This window comes from Cetorhinus maximus, unplaced genomic scaffold (assembly GCF_964194155.1).
Source record: "Cetorhinus maximus unplaced genomic scaffold, sCetMax3.hap1.1 HAP1_SCAFFOLD_1068, whole genome shotgun sequence".
NCBI lineage: Eukaryota > Metazoa > Chordata > Chondrichthyes > Lamniformes > Cetorhinidae > Cetorhinus > Cetorhinus maximus.
Window position 1 is genome coordinate 1 of NW_027597010.1, and position 7,500 is coordinate 7,500.

Below are 7,500 nucleotides of genomic sequence, written 5' to 3' on the forward strand. Positions count from 1 at the left end.
TGAGTGTGTGAGTGAGTATGAGTGTGTGTGAGTGAGTTTGAGTGTGTGTGAGTGTGTGTGTGTGTGTGAGTGAGTTTGAGTGTGTGAGTGTGTGTGAGTGTGTGTGAGTGAGTATGAGTGAGTTTGAGTGTGTGTGTGTGTGTGTGAGTGAGTTTGAGTGCGTGTGAGTGAGTTTGAGTGTGTGTGTGTGTGTGAGTGTGTGTGAGTGTGTGTGAGTGAGTTTGAGTGTGTGAGTGTGTGTGAGTGTGTGTGAGTGAGTATGAGTGAGTTTGAGTGAGTTTGAGTGTGTGTGAGTGTGTGTGAGTGAGTATGAGTGAGTTTGAGTGAGTTTGAGTGTGTGTGTGTGTGTGTGTGTGAGTTTGAGTGCGTGTGAGTGAGTTTGAGTGTGTGTGTGTGTGTGAGTGTGTGTGAGTGTGTGTGAGTGAGTTTGAGTGTGTGAGTGTGTGTGAGTGTGTGTGAGTGAGTATGAGTGAGTTTGAGTGTGTGAGTGTGTGAGTGAGTATGAGTGAGTTTGAGTGAGTTTGAGTGTGTGTGTGTGAGTGAGTAAGTGAGTATGAGTGGTATGAGTGAGTATGAGTGAGTTTGAGTGTGTGTGTGTGTGTGAGTGTGGTGTGTGTGTGAGTGAGTTTGAGTGAGTTTGAGTGTGTGTGAGTGTGTGTGTGAGTGTGTGTGAGTGAGTTTGAGTGTGTTTGAGTAGTGTGTGTGTGTGAGTGAGTATGAGTGAGTTTGAGTGAGTTTGAGTGTGTGAGTGTGTGTGAGTGAGTTTGAGTGAGTTTGAGTGTGTGAGTGTGTGTGAGTGAGTTTGAGTGAGTTTGAGTGTGTGAGTGTGTGAGTGTGTGTGAGTGAGTATGAGTGAGTTTGAGTGAGTTTGAGTGTGTGAGTGTGTGTGTGTGTGTGAGTGAGTATGAGTGAGTGTGAGTGAGTTTGAGTGAGTTTGAGTGTGTGAGTGTGTGTGAGTGAGTTTGAGTGAGTTTGAGTGTGTGAGTGTGTGTGAGTGTGTGTGAGTGAGTATGAGTGAGTTTGAGTGAGTTTGAGTGTGTGAGTGTGTGTGAGTGGTTTGAGTGAGTTTGGGTATGAGTGAGTTTGAGTGTGTGAGTGTGTGTGTGTGTGTGTGTGTGTGTGTGAGTGAGTTTGAGTGAGTTTGAGTGTGTGAGTGTGTGTGAGTGAGTTTGAGTGAGTTTGAGTGTGTGAGTGTGTGAGTGTGTGTGAGTGAGTATGAGTGAGTTTGAGTGAGTTTGAGTGTGTGAGTGAGTTTGAGTGTGTGAGTGAGTATGAGTGAGTTTGAGTGAGTTTGAGTGTGTGTGTGAGTGTGAGTGAGTATGAGTGAGTTTGAGTGTGTGAGTGTGTGTGTGTGTGTGTGAGTGTGTGTGAGTGAGTTTGAGTGAGTTTGAGTGTGTGTGAGTGTGTGTGAGTGAGTATGAGTGAGTTTGAGTGTGTGAGTGTGTGTGAGTGTGTGTGAGTGAGTATGAGTGAGTTTGAGTGAGTTTGAGTGTGTGTGTGTGTGTGAGTGTGTGTGAGTGAGGTTGAGTGAGTTTGAGTGTGTGAGTGTGTGTGAGTGTGTGTGAGTGAGTATGAGTGAGTTTGAGTGAGTTTGAGTGTGTGTGTGTGTGTGAGTGTGTGTGAGTGAGTTTGAGTGAGTTTGAGTGTGTGAGTGTGTATAATTGGAGCCACACACACTCGCACTGGTATTCATGTGGTGAAAATGGTTTTACAGAGAGACCACCCCCCAACACCCCCTCCCCACCCACACGGTGACTCTAATCTCTGCAATCGCTTGGACCAAGCCTCCCCCGGGTCAGTTGGTCAGCACTGGGAGGTTTTCAAGGCAACTCTGGCTAGGTTCCATTTTTCTAAAAGTGGCTCGGTGGGACAGAACTTGGACATCACTTTTTCTTATTCATTTACACGATGTGGCCCAGCTTTTATTGCCCATCCCTAATTGCCCCTTGAGAAGGTGGGGGTGAGCCGCCTTCTTGAGCCGCTGCAGTCCCCGTGTGGTGTAGGTACACCCACCGCGCTGTTAGGGAGGGAGTTCCAGGATTTTGACCCAGCGACAGTGAAGGAACGGCCGATATATTTCCAAGTCGGGATGGTGAGTGGCTCGGAGGGGAACTTGCAGGTGGTGGGTGTTCCCCATGTGTCTGCTGCCCTTGTCCTTCTAGGTGGTAGAGGTGGTGGGTTTGGGCGGCGCTGTCGAAGGAGCCTTGGCGAGTTGCTGCAGTGCATCTTGTCGATGGTACACACACTGCTGCCCCTGTGCGTCGGTGGTGGAGGGAGTGAATGTTTGTGGATGGGGTGCCGATCGAGCGGGGGCTGCTTTGTCCTGGACGGTGTCGAGCTTCTTGAGTGTTGTGGGAGCTGCACTCATCCAGGCAAGTGGGGAGTATCCCATCACACTCCTGACTTGTGCCTTGTAGATGGTGGACAGGCTTTAGGGAGTCAGGAGGTGAGTTACTCTCTGCAGGATTCCCAGCCTCTGACCTGCTCTTGTAGCCACAGTATTTATATGGCTGGGTCCAGTTCAGTTTCTGGTCAATGGTAACCCCCAGGATGTTGATAGTGGGGGATTCAGTGATGGTAATGCCATTGAATGTCAAGGGGCGATGGTTAGATTCTCTCTTGTTGGAGATGGGCATTGCCTGGCACTTGTGTGGTGCGAATGTTACTTGCCACTTGTCAGCCCAAGCCTGGATATTGTCCAGGTCTTGCTGCATTTGGACATGGCTGCTTCAGTATCTGAGGAGTCGCGAATGGTGCTGAACATTGTGCGACCATCAGCGAACATCCCCACTCCTGACCTTATGATGGAAAGAAGGTCATCGATGAAGCAGCTGAAGATGGTTGGGCCGAGGACACTAACCCTGAGGAACAGCCCTGAGCGGCTGAGTTCCCCCACGTTTTTTCTTATTTTCTTCCCTGCTTTAGTGTGAGCGTCCTGAGGACAATTGGTCAGCCTCCCTGTCTCGGGAGCTGTTCTCTGGCCATTGGTTGGAGGCCAGATGGCGTCTATCATCGGTTCAGGGAGCCCCCAGTCCACACCCTGAGACAAGAGGCCTGGATTCTCATCCCAGAGTTGGGTAGAGGGAGTCTGGAGGGGGCGAGAGGCCAGAATCAGGTCTGATGGAGGAGGTTACAGAGATAGGGAGGGTTGTAGGGGCTGGAGGAGGTTACAGAGATAGGGAGGGTTGTAGGGGCTGGAGGAGGTTACAGAGATAGGGAGGGGTGTAGGGGCTGGAGGAGGTTACAGAGATAGGGAGGGTTGTAGGGGCTGGAGGAGGGTACAGAGATAGGGAGGGTTGTAGGGGCTGGCGGAGGTTACAGAGATAGGGAGGGTTGTAGGGGCTGGAGGAGGTTACAGAGATAGGGAGGGTTGTAGGGGCTGGAGGAGGTTACAGAGATATGGAGGGTTGTCGGGGCTGGAGGAGGTTACGGTGCTAGGGGAGGATTGTAGTTGTGTGTGTGTGTGACTGTGTGAATGTGTGACGGTAAGTGTGTGACTGTGAGTGTGTGCGTGTGTGTGAACGCGCGTGTGAGTTTGTGTGTGTGTATGAGTATGTGAGTCTCTGTGTGTGTGTGTGTGACTGTGAGGATATCTGTGTGTGTGTCTGAATGAGTGTATGTGTGTCTGAGTTAGTGTGAGTTTATGTCTGTATGTGTGTGTGTCTGAGTGAGTGTGAGTGTGTGTGTCTGAATATGTGTTTGTGAGTGTGTTTGTGAGCGAGCATGTGCGTTTGAGGGAGTGTGTCTGTGTGTCAGTGATTGTAAATGTGCCTGTGTCTATGTGTGAGTGTGTGTCTGTGTGTGAGTGTGTGTGGGTATGTGAGGGGTTGTGAGTGTGTGTGAATGAGTGAGTGTGAGTTTGTGTGTCTGTGAGTATTCATGTGTGTGAGTGAGAGTTTGTGAGTGTGTGAGTGTTTTTCGGTGTGTGTGCCTGTGAGAGCGAGTGTGCATGATTGTGTGAGAGTGAAGGTGAGTGTGTGTGAGTGAGTGTGTGTGCATGTGAGTGTGTGTCTGTGTGTGAGTGACCATGTCTGTGTGTGTATGTGAGTGGGTGAGTGTATGCATGTGAGTGTGTGTGTTTGTGTGCGTGAGTGTGTGTGTATGTGAGCGTGTGTGGGTCTGTCTGAGCGTGTATGAGTGTATGTGTGTGAATATGAGTGTGTGTGTTTGTGTGAGATTATGTGCATGTGAGTGTGTGTGTGTGATTGACTGTGTGTATGTGTGTGAGCGAATGTGTGAGTGTGTGTGTGAGGGTGCGTGCATGTGGGTGACTGTGTCCATGTGTGCGACTGTGAGTGTGTGAGCATGTGAATGAGTGTGTTTGTGAGTGTGTGTGTGTGAGTCTGTGTGTGTGTTATGTGTGTGTATAGGTCTGTGTGTGTGTGTGTGAGTGTGAGTGACTGTGAGTGTGTGTGTATGCCTGAGTGAGTGTGTGTGTGTGTGAGTGTGTGTGAGTGTGACTGCATGTGTGTGCATGTGCGTGTGGGTGTGTGTGTGTGTACGAGTGTGTATGTGTGACTGTGTATGTGTTTGTGCGTATGTGTGTGTGTGAGAAAGTATTTGTGTGTGTGAGTGCGTGTGGATGTGTGTGTGTATATGAGTGTGTATGTGTGTGTGTTTGTGTGTGAGTGTGTGTGTGAGAAAGTATTTGTGTGTGTGAGAGAGAGAGAGTAAGCATGTGTGATTGTGTGTGTGTGAGAATGTGTGTGTGTGAGAGTGAATGTGAGTGTGTGTGAGGGTTTGTGTGTGAGTGACTGTGTGAGTGTGTGTGTGAGTGCATGTCTCTGTATGAGTGTGAGTGATTGTGAGGGTGTCTGTGTGTGAGGGTGAGTGAATTTGTGTGTGTGTTCGTGTGTGTGTCTGAATGAGTGTGAGTGCGTGTGTGTCTGCATGTGAGTGTATGAGAGAGTGTGGGTGTGTGAGTGTTTTTGGGTGCGTGTGTCTGTGAGAGCGAGTGTGCATGATTTTGTGAGTGTGTGACGGTGAGTGTGTGTGTGTATGTGAGTGCATGTGTGTGGGTCTATGTGTGTGTGAGTGTGGGGGTGTGTGTGTTTGTGAGTGTATGTGTGTGAGTGAGTATGAGTGTGTGTCTGTGTTTGTGCGTGATTATGTGCATGTGAGTGTGTGTGTAATTCAGTGTGTGTGTGAACGAATGTGTGAGTGTTTGAGTGTGTGTGTCTGTGTGTGTGTGTGTGTGCGCGAGGGTGCGTGCATGTGGGTGACTGTGTCTGTGTGACTGTGTGTGTGAGTGAGTGTGTTTGTGAGTGTGTGTGTGTGTGTGCGAGTGTGTGTAAGTGACTGTAAGTGTGTGTGTGTGCCTGAGTGTGACTGCGTGTGAGAGCAGGTGTGTGTGTGGGTGTGTGTGTGTGTGAGAGTATTTGTGTGTGTGAGTGAGAGAGAGTAAGCATGTGTGCTTATGTGTGAGTGTGAATGTGTGTGAGCATGTGAGAAAGTGTGATTGTGTGAGTCTGTGAGTGTGTGTGTGCATGTGTGTAAGAGAGGGTGTGTGATTGCATGTGAGTGTGTGTGAGAAAGCATGAGAGTGTGTGCACCTGCGTGACTGAGCATGAGTGCATGAGATAGAGTGTGAGTGAGTGAGTGTGTGTGTGACAGTGTGATGTTTGTATGTGTGTGAGAGAGACCATGTGAGTGGGTATGCATGAGTGAGTGTGTGAGAGAGTGAGTATGTGTGAGCATGTCTGTTTGAGTGAGTGTATGTGTGAGCATGTGTCTGTGTGAGTGTGTGTGAGTGTGTGAAAGTGTGATTGTGTGTATGTGATTGTGTGTGTGTGGGTATGCATGAGTGAGTGTGTGTTTGTGTGAGTGTGTGAGCACGTGAGTGAGAGAGTGTGTGTGTGTGTGCATCTGTGTGTATGTGATGTGTGTGTGTGGGTATGTGAGCAAGTGTGTGTGTGCATATCCATGTGTGTGCATGTGAGTGTGTGAGAGTCTGTGTGTGTGTATCAGAGTGAGTGTGTATGTGTGTGTGTAAGTATGTGTGTGAGTGAGTGTGTGTTTGTGAGAGAGCGTGTGTGTGTGAGGGAGCGTGTCTGTGTGTGTGCGAGTGTGACTTTATGTGAGTGCAGGTGTGTGTGTGAGTGCGTGTGTGTGGTTGTATGTGTGTGAGTGACTGTGTGTGTGTATGTGAGTGTGTGTGTGTGAGTGTGGTTGTGTATGTGTGTGAGTGACTGTGTGTGTGAGTGACTGTGTGTGTGTGAGTGACTGTGTCTTTGTGTGTGAGTGTGTGTCTGAGCGAGTGTGAGTGTGTGAGAGAGCGTGAGTGTGATTGTATGAGAGAGTGTGAGTATGTGTGAGTGTTTCTGTGAGTATGTGTCTGTGAGTGTGAGTGTGTATGTGAGTGATTGTGTGTGTGTGTCTGTGCGCATGAGAGTTTGTGTGTGTGAGTGCATGTGATGAGTGTGTCTCTGTGTGAGTGATTGTGAGGTTGAGTGCATTTGAGTGTGTTAGTGTGTGTGTGGGAGTGTCTGTGTGTGAGTGTTCGTGGGTGTGAGCGAGTGAGTGTGTGACAGTGAGTGTGTGTGTGAGACTGTATGTGCGTGAGACTGCATACGTGTGAGAGTATGTGTTGTGAATATGTGAGTGTGAATGTGTGTGAGCATGTGAGAAAGTGTGATTGTGTGAGTCTGTGAGTGAGTGTGTGTGTAAGTGTGTGCATGTGTGTAAGAGAGGGTGTGTGATTGCATGTGAGTGTGTGTATGTGAGTGAGTGTGTGTGTGAGAAAGCATGTGAGTGTATGGGAGTGTGTGAGTGTGTGCACCAGTGTGACTGAGTGTGAGTGCGCGAGATAGAGTGAGTGGGTGTGCGCAAGTGAGTGTGTGTGTGACCGTGTGACTCAGTGTGATGTTTGTGTGTGTGTGAGCGAGAGTGAGTGGGTATGCATGAGTGAGTGTGTGAGAGAGTGAGTATGTCTGAGCGTGTCTGTTTGAGTGAGTGTGTGTATGTGTCTGTGTGAGTGTGTGTGTGTGATTGTGTGTGTGGGTATGCATGAGTGAGTGTGTGAGAGAGAGTGTATGTGTGAGAGTGTGTGTGAGCATGTGAGAAAGTGTGATTGTGTGTGAGTCTGTGAGTAAGTGTGTGTGTGTGTATAAGAGAGGGTGTGTGAGAGCATGTGTGTGTGAGCGAGTTTGTATGTGAGAGCATGTGAGTGTGTACATCTGCATGACTGAGTGTGAGAGTGTGAGTGCGTGAGACAGTGTGAGTGAGTGAATGTGTGTGTGACAGAGTGTGTGTAAGTGCGAGAGTGTGTGATTGTGTGAGAGTGAGAGCGGGGGTGCATTTGTGTGAGTATGTGTGAGCATGTCTGTGTGTGTGTGAATGTGTGAGAAAGTGTGTGATTGTGTGAGAGAGAGAGAGAGTGAAAGTGGGGGTGCATTTGTGTGAGTGAGTGTGAGCATGTGTTTGTGTGTGTGTGAGGAAGTGTGATTGTGTACGTGTGTGTGTAAGTGATTGTGTGTGAGTAAGTGTGAATTTGTGAGTGTG